This window comes from Balearica regulorum, chromosome 5 (assembly GCF_011004875.1).
Source record: "Balearica regulorum gibbericeps isolate bBalReg1 chromosome 5, bBalReg1.pri, whole genome shotgun sequence".
NCBI lineage: Eukaryota > Metazoa > Chordata > Aves > Gruiformes > Gruidae > Balearica > Balearica regulorum.
This window is the reverse complement of record NC_046188.1, coordinates 8,797,299-8,822,336: the sequence shown is the minus strand read 5'-3', so window position 1 is coordinate 8,822,336 and position 25,038 is coordinate 8,797,299. Positions and strand designations below refer to the sequence as shown.

The 25,038-nt window shown below is 40.1% G+C and overlaps 1 protein-coding gene across 1 annotated transcript in view; it reads right to left on the bottom strand.

Moving 5' to 3' along the window:
* BRF1 (BRF1 general transcription factor IIIB subunit) overlaps positions 1–25,038 on the bottom strand; it is a 176,985-nt gene that overhangs the window by 140,442 nt on the left and 11,505 nt on the right. Inside the window, exon 2 of the mRNA XM_075753389.1 lies at positions 22,851–22,930. The gene's annotated coding sequence lies outside the window, so the exon portion shown is untranslated. The remainder of the gene's footprint in view (positions 1–22,850; positions 22,931–25,038) is intronic.

Below are 25,038 nucleotides of genomic sequence, written 5' to 3'. Positions count from 1 at the left end.
TTGCTTGCTTCTTATCCTTAATTATTTTTTAATACAGCTAAAGAACCAGCTAGTGAAGTCCTTATTGAAATTCACTTCTGTTGTCAAGAGTTGGAAAACCACAGCCAATGCTGACATTAAAAAAAAAAAAAGCAACAAAAAAGCCAGTCTGTGATTCACTAGCATCTGAAGGTATGGGATCATGAATGTTTTAAGTCAAGCTAAAGCCCAAGCTGTTGGGCAGACAGTGTTTCCCACCTCCGGCATGACATTTACGTGGCCACACGCTAACACAGATGAGGGAACTTGCTCTGCTGAAAATCAGCCCAAACAACAAAAAGTTCCATTTTCATTTGGACCAATTCCCTTATACAGTTCAACAAGCAGCCTCCCAAGCCCTAACGGTGGCAGAATGTGGCTGGGGCGAGGAGAAATGCTGTCAGCAGCAGCGTACACATGGGTCAACTTAAAGCAGATGTGAGACTGCAGCCTAAATGGGTCAAAGAGACAAGTATACACCATCCCCACGCTTCCTCCTGCTCCCCTGCTACTGCTCCCAGCCTTCGCCACTCTTCTCATACAAGTGTGCTTACACAAAAAGTCTGACTTGTCACAGTTTAAACAAACGCTAACATGTTCATTCGCTGTTTGTACATCAGAACGCTTCAGGTCGTTTGAGATTAATTTTGGAAGCAAGCAAATATGGACTTTTTTTAATTCCAAAAGTTTTGTAAACTGCATTTTTTTTACTCACGTAAGATTTGCAGCTGTTTCAAAGTTGAAACAGCTGGAAGGCTGCACTACTGGCAAGAACTGTGAGCACATGTATGATTAATGTAGCATAGTCCTTACCTATCTGACATTAAGGGAATTAGAAAGAAAAATTTAAGATACGAAGAACTTTTAGGCAGTGGTAGCTTTTGAGCATGCAAGATTTCCTTCTGAAAGCACCATCAGCCAGGCTTTGCTTTAATCTTCTTTGGTTTTGTTTGGACACTGATTTATTATTTTTTTTAAATTACATTTAAATGACAGTTATTCTTAGAGATTTTTCTATATCTATATACATGTAAAGCTTTTCCCCCACATTTATCAATTACCAATTGTTACTCTTGTCATAACAAGAAATGAAACATTTCTGCTGTCACACAGCATTACTGCTGATCCAAGCACTACCTTCAACCATCCAAAATCATTTCTACATCACTGTAAGAAAAAAAGAAAAAGATTTGCTCGTGACATAATCTGACAGTTTTGAAAAGCTTACTTTTAAAAAGTTTTAAAAACCCGTAATTCTAGCATTATTAGAGAGATCAGTACTTGTTTCATACCTACAAAGCAAAAAGCATTTCACTAACAGGCAACCGTAATCAATCTACACTGCTAGAAAAAATCAAGAACAGAGCACAATATAGAAAGAAAAAATCCGTTGCCTATTGGTAAAAGTTATCAGCATCTTTAAAACAAAACAAAAATGAAGACTGAACACAAAAGGATCCATTGCTGCAATGGAAAACTTTACAGATGCGAGCAGCATATAAATCAGTGCAATGTTATCTGCTAGCTGACAGCAAGTTCTAGTGCTTTCCCTGCAGATCAGGGCTTTTGCAAGGCAAAGAAGAGTGAAAACTGACAGGAGCCATTTTTCAGAGTCTTGCGGACACCACGGAAGCAGGCAGGAGGAGAGGTGCCCCGGGAGTTGAGGTCCTTCACACGGACGAGGAGAACGCAGGAGCTGAAGGTATCCCCTAGCCAGAAGTACCACCAAGACCAAAGGGACAGGGACAAGAGCAGAAGTAATTGAGTTACCACAGCTGAACAATTACCACTTCTGCGCTGCACTGCAGCAACTATTAGCTAAGGTCATGCATACTAAGATTGTTTAAAAAAATAAAAAAAGAAATCTTCCTGTTTAATCCACCTTCCCCTCTATAAAAGCCAGCCCAGCCTTTCCCTTTTCCTGCCAAGAGGCTCCTGCACATCTGAGCAAACGTTCCCTATTTTCCTTCTCCACCTTTAATATTAACCTTTTATAAAACATGTCTGATAAATTACTTGTCCTCAGACGCGTGCCCAACAATTTTCTTCCCATAGAGTTCAGCCTGCTCCTCTACACGCCAGTAGTTCTGTCAAAATACAACTGTTAGTGTAAGTTATTTCCACTCTCCATCATCTGGCTGTGCAGGCAGGAAAGACCTTACTGACAGAGACTAATACTCACTCTGCTCTCAACCTGTACTTGACTTAAGGTTGCTGCTTCTTCTTCAGGACTGAAAAAAGGTCTGTAAACCCAAAGCTACTTTTGGGTTCTGGTTTTGGGTCATTTTCTTTTTTTTCCCCCTTCTTCTTTTCTTTCCTTCCCCCTCTAATTCTACTTGCAAAACTAACAAAAGGCACTCTGTCATCATCCAGCCTTTACCCGACTGACGAAGATGTATGAGACAGTAATTCCAAAAGTAAAAATTTCATAAATATCAACTAATTGGCAAATTTCTCAAATAATCTCAAAAAATGGAAATATGGCAAGAAGGGACCAAGGGAAAAGGGATGCAGAGAGAAGTAGGTGAGGGGGGGTGAAGAAAAAGAGGCAGTTATTAAAGTTATCAAAGGCATAAGAGATAAAACATGATCTAAAAATGGAAGCAGAAAGAGAGAAGCAGCGAAATCAAGCTGGGAAAGGCACAGAGCTGTTACAAAAGCAAGAAAGATTGTATTAGGTTAATACTTATTTAAAGTATTTTTATATGAAGCTGACAAGAGCGGTCAAATACTTCTTCCTTTATACAGGAGGGATAAGAAACCTGGCAGTTAGGTAAGAGAGCATCAATCTTTATTCATGCTGCAGCTAAAGAATGAAATTCTGCCCTTAGTTTGTCCCTGGCAGCTGAGTCCGCCAGCTACAGATAACAAGCAAGGAGTATGAATCTGAGGGGCTGCTCTCTTTTACCACTACAAAAGGCCTATTTAGATCAGAGCTACAACTGCCCCCGATAATTTTATCTGTGTACTGCCCATAGATGATGGAAGAAATTACAAACAGTGCTTCAGCCTCAACTTTGCATTTCCTTCCTTTTAAAACTAAAAATAAGTGAAGGTTGCCACAAATCTCAGCTAAACAATGTAGTGAATCAGTGATGCTATTTATCAAGCCAGTCTCTTGTGCTATCTACTTCAGCTTGGAGTTGAAAGGATATTTATGTTTAAAGAGAGAATGCACGTATTTCAGGAACAGCCTTATATTTCTTTAAACAATAACATTTCTATAAGTCAGATGTACAGACCATTCCAGTAAAAAATTAAAATTACTATGCCACCTATGTATTTCTTCAGAGTCAATGTGGCCCTCTTAGAAAATATTTAGCATATTTGAATAACATCTATCTGTACATGTGTGATCTCTTCCATCTATACAAAGCTATCCTTTACATGCAGGATAGCATCAGCAACTTTTCTGGGAGGAGGGAATTCTTGCTAGACTTTGCTCTCCTCCTCAGGAACCCTAATCACCCTAGAATTAAAGATGGACAGCACGGCAGGGGCGTTCAAAGACCCAGAGACTGGACATACAGCCTGCACCAAATTACCAAACATCATTTCTTAAGAGAAGAGCAGATCATTAGATTTCTGGAAGACAATGGAAGTTTAAGCCATAAATAGATATAAGCATGAGTTCATGCCTAAGGACTAATAACATGAAATTAAAGGAAAATGTGAGCACCACGTTAACGGGAACTTACAACAAAACTCATTGGACCTCATAATAGTTTCCCAAGGGAACTGGTGGAAACCCCCAGTGCTTGGAACACATGAATCCAGGAAAGGAAAAACACAAGAATAAAATGCATGATATGGAATGAACCCATATAAGAAAAATGGGCGAAGATGATTTACTAGGTTAAAGTAAGTTCTTATGCTTTTGCAAAACTGTAAAGCTTGAGAGAGAGATTGCATGACAGAATCATTCTGTATTCTGGATGTACAGAACAGGGGAAAAAAAATCCACCCCCCTTTCCTCCCCACGTAGCCATCTCTGCTGACCGGGTACAACAGCCTTCCAGCCCGCTTGCAGTTTGGCAGCAGAACAATACAGATCCAGTGCCAATCAGACCAACCAAACTGACCTGTACAGCAAAGATCCACCTACTCAAGTTCCCGCCACTTCATTTTTTTTCCCCATAGTCACCACTCCATTCTAGTTTTCCGAAAATAAATATTGTATCAACCACATTTGAGGAAGAAGGGAAAAAAACCAAAACACCAACCCCAAAAAAACCCAACAAAACACCCTACCAAAAACTTGTTCATGTAACAAAGTCTGAGAAATTTAGTCCATAACCAAATCTTTAGATACCAACTTCTTTTTCTCTTCTAGACAATCCACTTGGCTCCAGTGTGCCAGTCCTTAGTACTTAAAGAAAATTTTGGGTAAGCACAGTTACATTTTTCTGTTCTTTATATGGTAAACCTCAAAAATCAATTACAACAGGGTTTTTTCTGTGCAGTACGGCTCCAAAATAGGATGTGAGATCATCCATTAAACATACATAGCCAAGACTAGATGCATTATTAATTCATTTTCCCCTAGGTAATATGGCATGGTGAAAAATAGCTACCAGAGAACATACCGGCTAAAGACTTAAACAGAAATCAGTGGATTTATGTGATGATTGCTACGCAGCAACCTGACGGATCTCATTAAAGGAGACATGGATCCTTCTCCCCTGATACTGTCACTGCTCCTAGTGAGTAGACGCTGATGTTCGACACAAGGCACAAGGTAGAATATTGATTGCAATCTACCCAAGAAATAGTTCTTATGCCAGTTGTGAGAATGATCTATCTGAATTTAATATTGTCTGACTAGAGACAAGTCTCAATTTTACAGCATTTTTCTGATTAGTGACAGCATTTGGAAAAATCTCTTGGTTTTAAGTAAATTGGCTATAAACCACTACCTGCCTCAGAGTTTCAATTAGGCAAGTGCTGTAAACACCAAAATGAGTTTTTACTGTTGTCCTCTCTGACCTTGTGGAGCTGCAATCAAGGAAGGTGCCCTAAGGAATCGCTTAACATCAGCTTCATCTTGAATCTAACTAACATATTGCTTTGGTGGAGTCCATAGAATAAATTCTATTTACTGATCTCTTAAGATCCACATGACTAAACAAACACTTCAGTCAACTGCCTGCCTCAGACCTGTTTATGCTACAAGCAGCTCCTCACTGAAGGCCTCAGAAGTTCTACTGCTACATTAATCAACCTCAAGGATCACGTTTTTCCTCCACAAAACAATTACAGTCTGGCCCGTCCTCCTTCCTACCTTTTGTGTTTCACTCCAGAGCATTAAGAAAACCAGACAGGCAGATGAAATTCTGCCTAGCGTTGTGCAAGATGACCTTACGTCCACATATCCACGGCTCTAGCAGCTACAACAGTGACAGGACACACTGAAGTTAACATTTCTGTATGGTCAAACATCATCCTACTACATTATCACATAACAAGAAGTATGGGTGCCGCTTCGTTAAATCCAGCTTTAATTACGGTAAGTATTCAACTCTATTGAAAGCCACGCTCCTACAGATGTGAAGCCGAACTTGGTACAGCCAAACATTTCTGAGGGCCCCAAATCAATTGCGGTTTTAGCTTCTGGTAACTGTGCCTCTTATCGTTCTGAAATCAAAGCACTCAAACTTCAACAACATTTTGTTCCAAGTGGCTGTTATTGTCTCCCTTTTATGCTTTCCACAGGCTAAATCAGGAATGGATATCTGAAATAAGGATCCTTCTTCTTAGCTTAATAGTGAGTATGTCTGGAGGAGATGAAAAAACACATACGATTCTCCCCGTTGAACCACGGAGGCAGGTGGCAGTTCTTCACATCTGCTGCGAGAGGCACAGAAGACTAAACCACTCCAAATGTACTCTTCAAAGAACTTGATTTTTGTTTCCATGTCACCACTTGTACTCCCTTATGTTCATCCTTATCTTCTGCTGAAGTTTTCTTAGGATTGTATTTGGTATTTAATATTCAATGTCACTGTAATCCCACAACTTGACTTCCCTGGCAAATCAATGTTTTTCAGAAACCCAAACAACCTCAAAGCTGTATTTCTCTGTGTCAAAGACCTCAATCAACGTCAAGTTACCTTTTCTTCTTAAAGCTAGTATCAAACACTGCAATGATCTTGGATTGAAATTTGTTGTACATGTCAGATCAAAAAGAGCAGAATTGGGGAGAAAAAACAAAACTACCCACACGTACAGTAGGAAAACTGTTTGGTCAATGGCAAAAAGAGCATGTGAGCATGACTGTAATCCTTCAGAAAGAACATTATTTCTGCTCCCAGTTCTCCAGGATCTGAAATGGGGTGCAAACTATCCCTGAGGAGACCATCTGCCATCAATGCATGGTAGACTCACCATGGACCAAGAATGGAAAGCGACAGAAGTATGTTTATGACCTACAGGATGTCTAACAACTTTATTTTGACCAAAGGTACAGATACCCATTTGCTCTCAAGAAAGAAGCTGGCAGCAAGCAAGAGTTAACTTTTAGTATAAGGCCAGCTGGAATAACACAGACCACTCAGACAACAAACGTCACCTCACAAGCACCCTGGATTTGTTCCAAAAATCACTTGAAAAGTGGTATTCTTTCTTGACACGCTCAAGGACTGATTCAGCTTGCACCAGCAGCAGTATTTTTTTTCCTAGCGCATGTTAGGAACCATAGCTTCTAAATCTACTTTGAGATGATTTCAAATAGTCTCAAGATACATATTTTCCCACAGTATCACTAAGCAAGCTTATAAATTATTTTCCTTGTATTTAAGCTTAGAAACAAAGATTTCATGCAGTTAAAAATGTCAGATTATTCCCCACCTCCCACCCCCCCAAAAGAAAGAAGCCTTTAGATATAGAAATATATTTTGTTAAGATGGAAAGGGACTGTATTTGCAAAGCTACTCACCCACAATAGTACCGCTATGAAATCACTTACAAGATTTCAGCTGACATTCAATAATTTTATTTCTAGCTATTTCCCTGAGCTCACAGAGCTTTCATGGCCAGGGAAGTAAGCAAACATAACACCTGCTTAGATTTGGCAAGCTGCATAGGGCTCAGAATAACAAGGCAACCCTTCTAAAATCTCCCTTATTTACAGATGCCGATTTGCTGACGATAGGAAGATAGCTGTGCTCACCTTCAGAAATGAGGATAAATTTGGATTAGCAAGTACTGAGGATTCATCTCACATTTAAAATGGAGGCTGGTAGTTAGAGAGGAGTGAATGATAAACTAAGAGCTATTACTGATTTACTGCTTTTTCATATAGTCTGCTTTCCTCTCTTCACTCCACAGCAAACCTAGGGTAAGAAACAGGACAGAACATACAAAAGCATCAGCCTAAAAACTAGGTACTACTGGAGCAGCTGGGGTTGTACTCATCAATTTTATTTTGTAAGAGCATTTTCCTAATCTTTAAATGATTAGAAGAAATCTACTTTATTCTTTTATACCAAATCAGGTAAAATATCAGAGAATGAAGTTACCAGAGACAGTTGAAAGGAGAAATCCAGCATCCCCCATCCATTCCCACCACTATCCCTTGCACCAGCTCCCAGTGCTCTTCAGATTTTGTGCTGAACCACAAATCAAGGGAAAAAGAAAAAGCAGACAGTTTTCTACAGGCATCAGCCAGAGCAAGGAAGGGAAGTGAGACAAGCACTGGCAAGAAGTACAGCAGCAAGCCTCGAGAGCTGTTCATCAGTAACAGGCAACTCATCTGATTTGTCTGAGATGCTACAAAGAGTTTGGAAGCAGAAGTTTACAGCTGTCCATGTACTCCCTCAAAAGACGCAGTATGCATATTCCATGAGCAAAGACATCAATCTCCTAACCTGATTTACAAAGTGTGTTTTCTCATGTAAAAGGATTTCTATGCATCTGTATAAGCTTATACGTACATGCACACATGCCCAAAGGAACTAGAAATGCCTTTCTGCATCAAGTGGCTCTGCAAAACCCTGAAAATAAGTACCAGGGTGACTGCTATGGATGAACACCCATGCTTTAGCACCCGTGCTACCCCATGAGAGTGTGGCTACAGATTCTGCAGTGTTTACATCTCCCTTTTAGACACAATAACATATGCCTTCTAAAAAGGAAGAACATCAAAGGCAGCGGTGTCTTACACATCAATTTTGCAAGAACAGGAAACAAGTGACCTTCAGGTTCAGTATGTTCTATACTGCTATCAAAAAAACCCCACCTCAGACCAGACCTAACAGCCAGTGTCTGGAGAGCAACCCATTCTCAGAAATTCATCCTAAATAGACTATAAAACAAAGTGCAAATTACTGAACCTTATACAGCTCTCTTTGTAGCAATACTAAGTTCCTGATTCCTACCATAAAAATGCATGGAATGCTTTCCCTGAATATTGATTTATAAAAGCAATTAAGGTACAGTGTAAATACCATTCATATACATTCTCTCTAATGTATGACAGTCATACAGAACATGTGTGTCTAATTCCTACACATGAACCTAGCTCTGTGTATACCCCCAGAAACTGGGACTATGATCCTAAACTGCTTTCTTAATATTATGTATTTCATAATATACTGCCCAAATGTACTACTAAACGACTGTGGTTTTAGAGCACATAAAGGAAGAATATACTGCTTGCTTCTAAAAATCCCATTCCTAATTGATTTTATTTTAAAAAAAAAATAATCACTTACATGCTCATTAGCATAATTTCTTAGGGAATCACATATTTGAATACAATTAGCCACTTGTTTTGTTGCATTCAGTGCTAATGACCTTTCTTCGAAGAAAGATCCATGTTTGATTTCTATTGTTCAAACTTAAGAGAAGCCTCTTTGGGTTGAAAACGCAGGAATCCTCTGAACTGACTTTAAACAGCTAAGCTATCAATTACCTTCTCAATTTATGCTGTGTTTGTTTGGGATAGCTTTGTTATAACAGCATGAAGGCTTTAAATCTAGGTGATTAAAGCCAGACTTCTAGGTACATATTTGGGATCCCAAACAATAATGCCAAGCAAACACAGCTCCCGCTGGCATCCAGAGTAGGTCTAAACAGCATAGCTCAAAACCAGGTTTAAGCATGCTGAACCCAACTCCTCACCACACCGCTGGCAGTCCTTACCCACGCTGGAGCCTGGGTTCGAGGAGACCATCCTGTACTTCTGTCTCTACTTTGTAAGTGTCATTTGCTTATAATTTCTATTAGAAAACAAAGTTTAAAAAAATCCCTATGTAGGAAACAATATAATTCATTTTTCAAGTGTTACATTCTCAATGTAGGAAATTACATCTAAAATGATAGCAATAATAATGCCTTCAGGACAGGTATGCATTTGACAACTCTTCCTCCTTCCTTCTTAAACTTCCTTCATTTCTACCTACATGGCTGATGGTACTTATGTTTAGTCTATGCAGGCTAGTACTTATGTTATCTTTATTGTCCAAAATGATTCAATTATTTGAGTACAAAGAGGGGGGAGGGAAATAATCTTCATCCAGGAAGATGAAGGAATAGTGTGCAACTTTAAACTCACGATTTCCCATTCCACAGTTTATCCACAAACAGCCAGTTCTGCAAAGCCTTAGGAAAAAAGCAACTTTCTTTACAACTCTAATTACCGCACAACTGTAGAGGGAAAAAAAATGACTTTATATGTACAATCTAAACTTTTTTCTAAATAAGAGGAAGATCACTATATTTATTGAAGACATTAAAACGAAGCTATGTATTAGGAGCCTGGATTTTTCTTTTTTTCTTTTTTTTTTTTTTTTTTTTAAGGAATCTCCCTCCAGAGCAAGCTGGGGTTCTTGCCCTTGAAAACTTACAAGGTTAAATTAAATGTCACTCAGGAAACAATTATACTCAGCTTATGAGTAGACATCACTCTTCATTGTTCCACCTGTAATAAAACAAGCAGTACCTGCATGTTATCCTTCCTCATGACTTAATGAGAGTCTTCATGAAGTCATTGCCCAAGTGGGAATCACATAGGCTACAGCCTAGGTATGGTCCCACACACCCAGCTTTCAGCCTCCGAAATTATCCCTTATACCATTTTTACACTGGAGATGATCCTAAACTATGTGTGGGAAACTCCGAGCAGTTAGCAGAATAGCAAACCCAAAATTTTCGGGAAAAGCTCTACTTTAAAGATATGATTAAAAGAAAGAAATTCTCTTTCTCACCGCTCCTCCCATGAAATTACAGTTGAATAACTATGACAATGGCAGAATTTAAACTTATTTTGAAAAAGTGTTTTAAGCGGTGTGTAACAGCACCACCTGGTGTCTTAGCTGTACAATATTTTTAAGACACCCACTAAGTTAAGGCATAGCAATCAGCATAGAACAGACTTTAAATGTAGTTGTGTATAGTTTGGAATTTTTTTCAGTTAAAAATACATGCAATTTGTAACAGCAAATAGTAACATTTTGTGATTCTGTTAAGCAAACAAACCAAACTCCTCAGAGCTAACATCAGCTGACTTCTACCTGTAAGTGGAGAAAGCTCTTGACATAGCAACAGCCAGTTTAGTAAAATTCAGGAATTTGTTCAAATGGTTTAATACACTACGTTAATGAACTGTTTGATTAAAGGCTTGGTTTATAGTTTATATAGAGGGAAAGGCCACCTCAGGATTAGAAACAGTTAACCCCAGGTCATTGAAATCACTTGAAATATCAAACTGGATATCATGTATGCTGTATATTCTGAATTGATTAATATATAAACAGAATTAGCATTTCGGTCCTAACAAATTAAGAATTTTACTGCTGTTCCAGTGAAGTATTGCAGAACAGCTAGTATACATTGCTGGAAAAATCCTTAGAGATCCCAAAAGGAAAAAGTGCTCCCTAAAGACCTCACGAGCGACAAGAACTCTAATAGAGTTGAGCATTTCTTCTTCATCACTCCTTTTTAAGTTGCGACTAAATTAGCACAGCCTGCGCACTCCAGGGTGTGTGCTGGGAGGAGGGAGGGGGAGAAAACGGAAGATATAAAGGCCTGAGGCACTTCAAGCAGAGAACATCCATCTGCTAGCAGCAGTCAATGAACAGAACATTTCTAAAAAGCCTCCCACTCGTATTAAGTCAAGCCAAAAGAACACAAAACACCTTCCTTCACTCTGACTGTGCAGGACTGAATGTAACAGGACAGGGGGTTATAAATATATTTAAAAAAATAAATGAAAGATGCTTATAACGTGGTCCTGTATTCAGCCCCTCCTGCTGCAAAGCTGGTTTAAGAGGCTCCTGCTCATCTCCACATCATCCATTCCCTCCTCCACTCTGTGGTGACATGTGAAGGAGTGAAATGATAAAAGGGAAATAAGAAAAAAGGGTTGATTCTTTTTATTTTTGCTTGTGAAACCCAGATCTTTCCAGTGCCGCAGTAAACAGATGCATTGCCAGAGGTAAAGCCCAGCATATCTGGATGGGAAAGGGCAGGTCAGGATGGATGGGAAAGGCAGGGATCAAACTGGCTTTGCTGTTAGAGATGCTTATTGTGGAACTGGACTCCAGAGCTGCAGCTCTACAAGACAAAGGCCCCTGATGGCGATACCACTTGAAGGCATTCCTGACCCTTTACACAACACCTTGTTCCCACCCGCGCACTGCGGCACGTCAGCTCTACAGGCTGACACAACTACCAACTGGGAGCGCAGCAAATCCCCGCACAGCGATCATCCAGGTTAAAAATAACTTGCATGTGTGTGCAGAGTTGTTCTGGTTCAGGCTGAGACCAAGGTTTGGTTTTGAAATTTTTTGTGGTTTCTTTTTTTGAGCAGGAGGTTGACGTAGGTCAGTTTGCTGATGCATGTGCCAGTGTGGCTGTATTGGACATAGGACCCTCCCTCCGAACACATATTTCGTACCTGGTACACAACCCTGTAGGTTCTCTTCATTTGTATCTAATATCTACATTTACATTTGGGTCTTCCACCAGTGTACTGTATTTGTCTGAGAAAGGCTGCTGTAGCAATGGGATTGAGCAGGAGGCAGAGCCTTTGCCTGAATCACTTTTGTGTCCTGTATGCAATGGCAGCGCTCAGCCATCTGGGAGGGCACATCACACAACCAGGAAGGCAACGAGCACAAAGCTACACGTGCACTTCTGCACAAGGAATGAGGTGATAATGCTGTGGAGAAGCATCACCGCATGTGCTGCTCTGATACTGCTCCCTCAGCCACCGCTGGATGCCTGTGAGATACTGTGCCAGATGTGCCTGGACAGGTGTTATTACAGCCCTACAACAGGAGTACAACGTGCCTGCACATCCTTTCACAGACACACTTGAGCTGATGCCACCAGCTGATGTGTGCTGGTTCCTCCAAGACCATCATCCATGACGAGATGAAAGCAGCTTGGGATCACAGCTAACTCGTGTCCAGCTGCAAAGCGCAGGTGAAATTAGTACAAACGTGTCTGCAAGAATGCAAGCAAATAAATCATAGTCCTCCTTATAAAAACAGTGTATACAGGCACTGAATTTTTTCTGTTATTTGTTCACTCTATAGAGGGTACAGAAGTTTAATGCTGTGGCCATTATTTAAGAAAAGCCATCTTCCAAGAAAACTGCAATAGCTCCACCAGCAAATCACACTTGCAGACCCTCAGGCTTAGGGGATGCTTCCCTGCACTGTCACATCACCAGCTCTCCAATTTATTTCATAGGGCAAAGCAAGACAGCGCTTTCTACACATGAAAAAGAAACTAGGTGCTATTAGAGAACACAGCATTAAACAACGATGTTCTCCCCCTCAGGTTTTGAACCACAGTGCCTGTAAAATGACACAAACACTTCAAAACTCACATTTGAACATTTAGAAGACAGTCCTATGCCACGTAAGCAGCACGCATTTTCCACTATCAAAAAAGACAGCAGCAGCTACATGAACTTAAACCAAAGCTACCTTACCTGAAGTATATTTTAAGCTTGCCTAACAACCTTCCAAAGCTAAAACGGTTTAATTCAGAAGCTTGTTAGAAGAGGCAGATTACTAGCACAGAATTTTATAGACATTACTAGAGGGGGAGGAAGGAGGAGAGGCAGTTGCCTATTTTCTGCCACACTGTACAAGGAAGATAGACTTATTAATATCCAAGTTCATTTCCTTGTGAATGGTACTATAAAAAGCAAATGTTTTAAAAAACATTAGCCCACTAGGTAAACTGCCTTTAAATAAAGGATTGTTCTCAAGAGAAATGACAGGTTCCAATTACCTATACAAGGCTGTAGGGCGATAAATCTCCATCAGTGAATTTCACAAACGTGATATATATTGTCCTACTCTGTCATGTAGAAATCGTCAAAGTTAACAGGAAGAAAGTTTAAGATACGAGAGGCCAAAACTTCAATATCCAAGCAAGAAATTTCACAAGCATGCAGAATTTTAGAAGGTATTTCTTCTTTTGTTTGTCAAAATGAAGTAGAGATTTGTGCTTCCCTGTTAAAACAGTTTACTTGCCCACAGACAACTAATAAACTAAGAGACAGAGCAGAGACAGGAGAGGAGACAGAGCAAAGGAATCATGAAAGATGTCTTTAACTCCAGAACACATAAATATTTTGTTATTAGTTAAGACAACAGAAGTCATGTGTTAACTCATTTGATTAATTCAATTTTATTCCTCATTATTTTTTCAACTTCAAGGACAATCTTCAAAATTAAAAGAAGTAACAATAGAGATTGTTCTGAGTCTACACACAGACTGAACCAACAGCTCCAAGAAATTTTAGAAGTACCTTTTCTGATTTTTCCCTCCTCTGGTGACACAAACACAGGAACAAAATAAGGAAGACCAGCACAGCTTGACTCACGTATTTCAACCAGGTGGAATGCTGTGCTCAAAGTTTTAGGTTGTCCATCAGTCTCTTAGCAAAATCCTACCATTACAGTACCTCCAGCAGATCTTCTGCTCTTTAATGAGATCTGTTACATTTCTAATGAAGAGGGGCTGAGATCCTTTAAGTAAAGGAGACATGGATTCTTCTCCTGCGATACTGTCACTGTAAGGACAAGCAGCACATCAAAAGCATCTCTGAGACAGGTACTTTATTCATCGTTCCCTATCAAAACACAAAGATGGCCAAGGCTTAAGACAATAAAAATTTTCAATTCTGAACTCAAATAGGAACTAATTAATCAATGCATGACCAAAAGGTTATCCCAGATCAGCTGATGAACTTGACTGGTCTTTTAACAACAGATAAGTGGAGATCCATCAAGCACAGGGTCTCATCAGCCATCTGAGAAAGATGAGATTCTCTGTGTTCTGGAAGAGAGGCCACAGTAGCCCAAGGATCCTGGCCTCCTCAGATGCCTCTGAATCAAACTTCATGGATCCCCAAGAGTACCAGGGAAACAGGTAGAGAAGTACATTATTCTACTGCTTTTATCCAAATTCTTGGAATAACTTACACTGGCTAAAGAGTGGGGGTTCTGCCTCTGAGGGGTTTTTTGTTTCTGTTTCTTAAAACAGTGGTTTGTCTGTCTCTTCAAGTCTTTGATGATTAGTGAAGTTGCCTGCAAACCTTGAAAGCTGAAGTTCTGAGAAAGGTGTGTAAGCTATTGAGATACCCTGAAGGTGAGCCATCAGGGACTCCAGCCTCTGAGCTGTGGCTTATGCTTCTGTGACTTAAGAGAGCCTGTGTCAAAGCAGAGGACCAGGAAAGTCCACACCTACTAAGACTCAAGCAAGCCTCAGAAGCACAGAGGTCCAGCAAGCTGGAACACAAACACAACAGCCCAGTAACACCACAAAAGTTCCCTGTTGAACTGTTTTAAGTGATCACAAACATGAATGGGCAAACAGGTTGGGAAAATAACATTCCTCTTAAAATTCTTTGATGAAGATGTTAAGGTCCCAAAGATTTAACATCTCAGGTCACAACTTTTCTGCTTTCCTGGCTCTGGAGCTTGTTCTGATCAGAGTGGAAGAGCAATGAAAGTCAAGAGACACTTGTGCAAGAAATAAATACATGACTGTTATGGCTAGGACACCTCCATGTTTCAGCAGACGCTGGAGAGAATGCATCTACAAGACAGGACAAGGGAAAGCCGTGAGTGGCCTCAAAGGGAGGAAGCTTGAACTTGTCAACATGCAAGAGGACAGAGCAGTAGGATGCAATTCAGTAGTTCAGTTTTGGCCATGTTAAGTCTGTGTCAACAAGGAGATACACAAATGCAGACACCAAAGCGTAGCATTCATCACCCTTATCTTCAGAGATCAGCATCTGATTTTAGTCAATCTAGACCTCCTTTCAGTGAGTGAAGAGAAATAGACACTTAAGAGAATGTGTCATTTGACTTCCTTTGGGATTAAATTAATCATACCCTAAATCTGCGTGCCTCTATGCAGAGACCTTGAAAGGATTTCAGGATACCCAGCTCACCCAGACATCTGAACTTTGTCAGCTGAATCCCACCCTACCTCAAGCCATGACATAGGACTAGATGGAAGAGGTATGCTGAGAATGAAGTAGTTTACCAAAGGTAAAGGTTGCACTTTAAAAAAAAACAAAAAACAAAACAAAAACCAACACCACACATTCACATACAAACACAAAAAAAGTAAGATCATCCCAAATGAAGAAGGGAAGATGCCCCTTATCCTCCTTCAAAGAGAGATGGAGAAAGTTAACACATCAAATGGAAAGATAAAGAAAATGAGACAGAAGTTGTCAATGATAACAAAGGATTCATAGGGGACAAGGCAGTAGGTAGATCAAAGAGGGTAAAACTGAAGCAATGGTCTGGCTAGAAGTCTTTCAAAGCCTCAGCGAGTAAAGAAATTTAGGAAGATACAAGACAAATTCAGAAAAGGAGAACTGTAAGCAATGTTTAAAAGACAACAAGAGAAAACCCAATAAGGTACTAACTGAAAGTGGAGATGGGAGGGTAAGGATTAGCTTCTAACCCAACAGAAATGAAGGCAAGAAGGATGAGAAAATGGTAGAGAGACTAGACTAGAAGTTTCATTATTGAAATTCAAGCCAGAAACAGGAGTTGATACAGGAGGAAAAGTCAAAGAAGAGATTGCATCCAGAAAAGGAAACAATCGGGAAGAATTCAAAGCCTATGCACAGCTGCAAAACTATTAATTCACTGAGGGGTGATACATGGTGGAACAGCTCATGAGATGGATGGTTACAGGCTCCAGAAGGAGGACAGACAGGGAAGGTGACAGGGCACTCATTTTACACAAAGAACAGTTTGAACCTGCTCTGCTGAAAAACAAGTGGCAGACCAATAGAGTTAATGGGTGTGGACAAGAGGTAAGGCCAAAGGAAACACTGTCATGAGCACCTGTTGTAGACCACCTGGTCCTGAAGATAAAGCCTTCTTTAGACTACAGGAAGACGTCCTGGTTCTTCTCATAGTGAAGTGTCACCACCCCAGCATCTGCTGGAAGGGAATCACAGTTGGGCACAAGCAAAACAGTGGACTTCTAGAATGTGTCAGGAACAGGTGAAGTAGGTGAAGCATCATGATACACCTATGTCCTGGTTTCAGCTGAGAGGGTTAATTTTCTTCATAGAAAGGAAGTGGTAGAGAATGTAAGGTTTGATGGCAAGCTTGGTTACAGCAACCCCAAGATGATACAGTTTAAGATCTTGAGGGGCATAAAGAAGATGGGTCGCATAATGACAACCCTGGATTTCAGAGAGCAAGCTTCAATTTGTTCAGAGAAGTGGTAAGCAGGACCCTTTCAGGTACTGCCATGAAGGCCAAAGGGGCCAGGAGGACCAGTCAGTCCTCAAGTACAATCTCCCCAAAGCACAAGAAGGCTCCATATTGACATGCAGGAAGTTGAGCAGACAGGGCACATGGCTACTTGGCTTTATAGCAGCTCACGAGCCTCGTTGGTCTCTGTTGCAATGTCTGTCTTCAGGTCTCACAGGTCTCTCTATGCGACTTTGGAGGAAAGGAAGCAGTATGTATGGTAGAGAAAGACTGAACAAGGGCTCAATTAAGCAAAATCTACATTTACAAGTCAAGTGGACTGGATGCATCTGAGGATGCTAAGGGAACGGCGAAAAAAAGAGGCATCTTCGCCAGCTTTAGAAAGTTGTAGGAATCAGGGGAGGTTCTCTACGACTAGAAGGCAGCAACCATCAGGCTTTTCTTCCAGAGGGGGAAGTAGGACACTAGAGGTGAGTAAGCATCCCTTCAGACTACTGGAAGGCTATGGAACAAATCTACCTGGAAACCACTTCCAGACACACAAAGGTAAGAAGGTTACCGGGAAATGCCAGCACAGGTTTAATGAGGGCAGATTGTGCCTGACTGCAATAAAAGCCAGACTGCAGTCAAGGTAAACAGTAATCACTGATCTTCCCGCATCCCATTTCATCATTCTCCCTTAGTAATCTGGCACACAAATTGAGGAGATGCAGACTAGACAGGCAAACTGCAAGTTAGGTGAAAAACTGGCCAGGTTCAAAGGGCAGCAGTCAGCACCTTAACCATCAGACCTACAAGTAAGATTGATACTGAGGTCAACACTGTTTAATGCCTTCACTAACAGCATGGACAATGGGACAGGAGGCTCCCTTTCCCAGCCTGCAGACAACATTGGGACAGTGGTCAATACACTGATGGGCAGAGCTGCTATTCAGAGGAAACTTTGGATGCTGCAGAAATGAGCTGACAGAAACCTCATGAAGTTCAACAAAGCAAATGCCTTTTTTTTTTTTTCCCCACCTGGGACAGAAGAAGGGCAATAATACAGGCTGGGGGCTGTTTGGCTAGGGAGTAGCTTTGCAGAAAAGGATCTAGATTCCTCATGGACAAAAACATGAGCATGACTGATCAGCACCCAGTGGCAGTGACAAAGGCTAACTGCATCCTGGAGCTGCATTATTAAGACTGTAGCCAGCAGGTCAAGGGTAGTGATTATTATGCCCTGTTCAGCACTTGTGAGATTATATTTAGAGAAATTTGTCCAGTTCAGGACTCCTCTCTACAAGACAAGGCACTGACATATTGGAGCAAGTCCAGCAGAAAGCCACTAAGATGATTAGGAGGCTGGAGCACATGGCGTGAGACTGAGAGCTGCATTTGCTCAGTCTTAAGGCGAGAAAGCTAAGCAGGAGGCCTCATGGGTGTCTTCAGCTACTCAGTGGGAGGTTATAAAGATGGAGCCAGGATCGTCAGAGATGCACAGCAAAAGTACAAGAGGAGGCAAAGAGTCACATTTCATCAAAATAATTTCTGACTAGATACAAGGAAAAAGTTCTTCACTGTGAGGGTGGTCACGCATTAGAGAACAGGTTGTCCAGGGAGACTGTATCATATCCTTCCTTGGGGACACCCAAAGCTCAGCTGCACTAGGCCCTGAGCAGCTTAATGCAACTTCAAAGCCACCACCTTGAAGACCTCCGGAGATTCCTTCCAATCGAAATTATTCTAGGATTCTACTATCCTTTCCTCTTTTGTTGTTTTAGTTTTGTTAAATAGCATTCTCTGTTCCTATTCTTTGGATACTTCTATTCTTCACACGTATAATATATTGTTCTGGTCTAATTCACACTGTAGAGTTCTGGCAGGAAGTAGAGCCCTCCATAATCACTTGTAATAAACCAGCTATGAAATTAGTGATGACAATGAAGGTTAAAGAATTAAGCAAATAGTTTAAACAGTTGAAAATGCTTTAGAGAACATCTTCAGAAATGCCTTCCCATTTAGCATTAAAATACCGTTAGCTATGTTTGGTATTTAAAGAGGACTGGGGAAAACACATATCATTTAAAGAAATGATTAGAAACACAGCACAACAGTTCAGAAATTGGATTAAGCTAGATGCAGCTGCAATCTTCAAACTTAGTTTAAACCGAATTTGAATATCTGCAACTGAAGCTTTCAAGTTATAATCACGCCATTGACCTTCCTTCCCCTCTCCCTTTTCTTTTTGGCCACTGAAGACTATTGAAAGTATCAGAGCTCCAAGTCAAGAACAACTCCCTTGTAACTATGACTCTGACATGGATATAGTGAGAGCAGATTGCCTGCAGGAAACAAGAAAAACCGGCTATTTAGAGAGATTATGTAATGCAGTGCAGCGCTGTAAAATGAGATTTAAAGAGACAGAACTCTGCATTTCAGCCCTGTAAGTAACTATAAAAGTTGGGCGATACTGTAGCATTTTGAAGAGGCTCAGACAACAGAGGAAGAAGTCTTGTCAAATGGTCCCCTCTCTGAACTAGTATTTTATTCATAATTCTTCTCTCTCACAAGAACAGTACTGTTTGGCTGTTTCATCAAATCCTTTAAAACAAAGTTGAAACACCTCTTCACAACATCTCATAGATGTGCAGGTTTTTACTACAAAAATGGGCTCTATATGAACAGATACAAAGCATTCTGTGGATCTGAGAACTTGTGGAGCTTAGCACACTACTGCGCACTGAAAATCATACTGATTATCAACAAATACAACAGTATTAGGTCTTTTCTGCATAACTATTTTAGCAAGTGTAAACAAGACTCCAGGTTTTATAAGCAGTCAATTCCCAAATGAACACCCACAAACATCAGCTGGTTCAGCAAAGAAAGGTAGAGACTACGAGCTGCCATGCACCACCACATTATAAATAGTGAGGAAAGGCATGTGTGCTAAGCGAGACTAGTTCTGTGTATTACACATCCTTACACAAACCTGGAAACTATAAAACCTTTGGGCTTTGCCCATGGCTTTGTTTAGAGCATATATATATATATATATAAGCCATGGGCAAACCCATATATATGTGTGTGTGTATATATAAATGAAAACATCAATGCATAAAATGATTTTGCAGAAGAGTCCAGAACTGTTGAGCAGTTGTTGGGATATTTTACTTCTGCATTTCTTCACTTTAGAATGGAGGAAAAGAAAAAAAATTGGAAAATTATTGCTTTAGGTATTCTCATGAAAAACTGTTTTTCATCTAATTCTAAACATCCTTTCATTAAGAGCCTCAAAAAATAGCAGCACCATACATTCAGCCAACCCCAGCTGCTTTGGTAGTGATTAAGACAGTGAGGCAAGACCACCTCCCTTCCACCTCCCCTGAAAGGCAGACGTTACAGCAAGGAAGAATTGGCCCAAACTACATGGGGAGGGAAGGGAAAGCAGGGGGAGGTGGTTGTTTTTTAAAAAACAGCAAGTTGCTGGACTTTTCCCGCATCATGTCAAGCCTGCAGGTTGCTGGCAAGCAGAGCAGGCACAGTGTGAGACCTGCCAGCACGCTCAGACCACACACACACATTCTCAGCTGCTCTTGAATCCACTGGGGACAACCTCCAGAGCAATCTGGGCTCCACTGCCCATCCCTGCTTGCAGAGTCTGGTTCTTCCTTTCGGCAATAGCCTGTATAGAGCACCATATAGGAGAATATTGTCTGCTTACAGTACTGAAGGTAGCAGGCAGGCTTGACGTAAGAGCCACGAGCGAGCTGCGGGAACAGGCTTCCCGAAGCGTGCTCACAAGCTGTGCTGCACAGCATCCCGGCAGGAGCTAATTTCAGCAGTTCATTTGCAACTCAGTTAAGTTTAGAAATGCAAACGTAGTAGTACCAGCAAATAAATAAATAAGTAGCTCAGCATTTATTTTTTTTTTCTGATCAGACAGCATAGCACTCCAAGGATAACTGTTCATTTTTAATACAGTCAACTATCAGTGTACTTCAGTTTCAGTCAATCAACAACCCCATACTTTTTCTTTAATATATATACAGTAAGTTCATTTACCTTGCTACCCTTTCAAGTCTAAACACAATGGATATTAACATGATTTCACCAAAAAAAAAAAAAAAAAGCCATGATCATGGGCACACAGTGACAGGGTGAGATTTTGTAAGTTCACTGCCATAGCTCAATTTGCAATTAAAAACTATGTAAAGCTAAAAGTGTGATTAAATGCAGCAGACAACTAGCTCATTATACAGCAGAGAAAGAAAAGCCTTTGAAACACCAATTGCTCTACCTGAAATATCAGCTGCTGTTGTCATGCCTGGGACTGAGCAAGAACATCACTCAGCTCCTTGAAAAGAACTTTCCCAGAGACAGACTGGCAGCATGACAAATGCAGGTCGGCTACAAAAATCAAAGACAAAATACTTTTTTCTCATATAAAGGATAGCCACAAGAAAAGAGAAGAAAACCTGTGAAAGTCTCAGAGAGGTATAGGTAAAAAGACAAATTATTTTCCCGTTTCAAAACTGTTTGGAAGATAATTTCATTTAAAGCAACTATAATTTCTTGTATATGATGCTGATAGACTTTAGCCAAGACAGAATAATTGTGTGTGATTAGGGGGGCCCCACACACAAAAGCTGTGGGGAAGGAAGATGCTCAGACAGATTCCCCAGCAAACACTCATCTGAGAAACAAGCTGTGTTTAGATTCAGAAAAACGCCTACACTGTCTTTAATTGCGGTTACCTTTCAGCATAACCAAAAGGGCTTTTGAAGGATTCAAACACTCCAAGAAGCAATAGGACAGCATTTTTTCCCCTCAGCATTTTGCTTTTCTACAATTAAAGATAAGGAACTGGGCAGTCCTTAAGCACAACAAGCCAATTTATTTTTAAAATGCCTGTGCAAAATTACAGTTTTGATTAAACTGCCTTCATCCAAAGACAAACTTCACTAACTGTAAAAGGTATTGTAGTGGTTTTATTCCACTGCTTAGATAGGTTATACTTCATACAGGATTTTTTAAAACTTGTAAAATAGGAACTTTGAACTGACACTGAAACTAGCTCACAAAGTGCGAGCTTTACTCTGCCAAACAAGCAGGGCTCAATACTGTTCAGCACAAACAGATGAATAAAACATTCTCTGTATAAAACAATATGTATATAAATCATCTGAATAATGCTGAGTAAAGCAATCTGGCTCTCGTTTCAATAACACAGATCAATCTTAACCTTCTATAGCTATGGAGATATAGTATCAGATCAATCTTATCCTATTGCCTATGCAGGCATAATATCAAAGTAAGATTTTCTGTTGCAAGTATAAGACTTTAATTTGGAAAATACCCTTTATCTAACATATCCCCCCAAAATGAGCACCGTATCAGTTAAACCCATCTACATCCCTTGGTTAATTACATATCAGCTTCTGAGTCTTTGATATGACACTCCATCAGCTGTCATCTCCAAGAGTCAGGAGACAAGAGTATTAATTAGCCAGAAAATGACAACTCCTGTCCATTGATATGAGTAACAGCAATTGAAACTGGAACACCACTCTGTTTCTGGAATAAAAGCTGGGTTCATTCACTCTCTTTAAAGAGTGTAGATTTTGTAGATCTCAATTAAAATGTATATTTCTTTAAATATCCTCTGGACACTAAAATATTTCTTCCTTTTTTACCCTCTTTGTTCAACAGTCACATGTTAAGCACATGATTACTATTAAATGTGCATAAATATATGCATTATCCCACACTTATACTGCATAAAAAACAAAAGCATTTGAACAACTACACTTAAAAATAAACATGCATAAAGCATTTCAAGAACCCTGAAAACTGATAAAAAAAAGTCACAAGGTGCAAGGGCATGACAACCTTAAAAAGCCCTTTTAAACTACGATAGCATTGCCAGGTGCCATTACCCTTTGTCAGCCAGCTACCGACCTCATAGATCAGGTATAACCACCAAATGAGAGCACAATGTAAAATCAGCACTAGGCAGACTTGTCTACTGACTGACGAGTGGCCCCAAGGTTTTGAGATCACAGTCAAAACTAAAAGTTAATGTAATCAACCATATTAATAACAAAAAAGTCATATCAACAAGACTAAAGTTGCAAGTACCGTTCTGTAGCGTTTGTGCTCGTGACTCCTTTCCAGATTGGCATGGAATCCTCCTCCTAAAGTCGGTGTTTTGCCCGCACCTATTAGGGGAACAAAAAAACAAACAAAAAATAGACAGACATGTCAAATGCAATAACTGAATTAAAGTATTAAAAGAGAATTTATTGTACCACTACATTCAGTATCTGTATAATTTACAACATGCCAAATTACATTAAGAAGGGCAACAGAAGTGCTGAAAGGCTTAAGACAGTGAGTACAAATCCTGTGCAATTTATTTCTTCCTTGGGTTACCATAAGAATTACATGGCTCCATAAGCCCTCCCAATCTCAGCTCCAATGTCACAACCCTATTTTAGCAGAACGTGAAAATCAATACCATAAAATATTTCTCAAAGTAAATGATGAAACAATTGCTTAGTTAATATTTTATCTGAAGATTACTCAATACAGAATTTTAATAGCTAATTACTGGCAGTACAGAACATAAAATATGTTTAGCATTCAATAACAACTGTGTTGGCTACTACAGACGTAACACTTACTTTTAAATAACTTCAGTTTAACTACGGCTACAAAAACTGCAAGTCTGGAACTGCTACTTTTACACCTGAAAGGTTGGAGACTAAAATAAGTTGGAGTTGTAAATTAGCATAACTAGAGCTGGTTTAGGCACCCGTGCCAATGCTGAGGAGCCTGAATGCAGAGTCCTCTGGGAGTCAATGGAACTACTCAAGCAAACCAATCTCGCAGAACAAGAATTAAACTATCAAGGACAGAAATAGTCTCCCACTAAAGCAGGAAGTTTTTAAAAAACAATCACGCTACTCAAGCAGGATATTCGAATCTATCAGCTTAACAGCAAGTGAGACCAAAAAGCTAAATTGCACAGGACTGAAAACAAGTAATTTGTTAGTAATTTGACTTCTACTCAATTCAAGTATTCTGCTTTCGGAACAGGGAAAAAAGTCATCTGTTGCCTATGATGCCTACAGTTTTTCTCAACTTCTTGTAGCCATGTTTTCTCATCTTATACCAGTCCTCTAGAAAAACTAGAATGGCTTTGGGATAGAAACATACAGAGGAGCAAAGTGTCACTTGAAAGCAGTTCAGACATTTCTCCCACACAGCTGAGTAAGTTATTTCCATAGCAGTACAAGTGATGAGAAACTGTGACCTAAATTGTTTCACTCTTGCTAGACTTTCTTAGCTAGTCTGCTCTCAGCTGCATTAATGTACATCTATGTTGAGAAAAAAATCCAGAAAATTATTCCTGCAGAATTACTGTCTATAAGCCTTCGAAGCTTAATTTTCCATACAACCTTTAAATTAGGTTTCCAGGGCTATCCACCACAGAAACTGACTGTGCCTTCCCTTCATTAACAGATCCTTTCAACAAACAATAATCAGAAGCTCTCACGTCAATGCCCCACAGCTTAAGTACTTCAGTTCAACATCCTAATTAGAAATGAAAGAAATTCAATAGTGACCTCCTCACTGGGTATAGAGGTAACCCTCACAACTCTGAATTTGCTTCTGACTACTACAGACAGCAATGTCTCCTTGCCATTCTTACAGCCACAGTCTCATATTTGCACAAATGCTCCAAAACAAACCAATGAGGCAAAACAGAGAAAGGTTACCAAACTACCCTAGCACACTTAACATTTTTGGCATATATTTAATGAGAATGGTTTACCTGGCAAAAAAAAAATAAAAATATCAACAGCAGCAAGAGGTTTGTGTTCGTTTCCTTCAGTAGCAAATCTAACTTCAGAAATTCTGCCTCCTACTCTTTTTTTTGTTGTTCTAAGGTTTGCTTTACCACAGGCTACCTCCCTTGGCTGATTTGCAGCAGGAGAGCACAGGCTCAAGCATCAGTAGAGGAGGAGGCAGCCATAAACTGGAGACAAGAGCATGGGCAGGCTGGAGGAGCAGGTTCATCCAGCACTTGCTGGTCAAAGGTACCATTGCCCCTTCCTGTGCACAAAGGCTCCACTTTTCAGTCCCCTCTGTCTTTGAATATACCAAAATACAGAACTCGACTGGACTATCATTGTCAAAACAAACTCTTTTACAGGATTCCCTCTTACCACTAAAAAGCTGGTGCAAAAACAATCTTACAGTGGTGATAAACAAGACTATTAACAAAAATAACTTAACTTACTCAGAAGCTAAAATCCAGAAA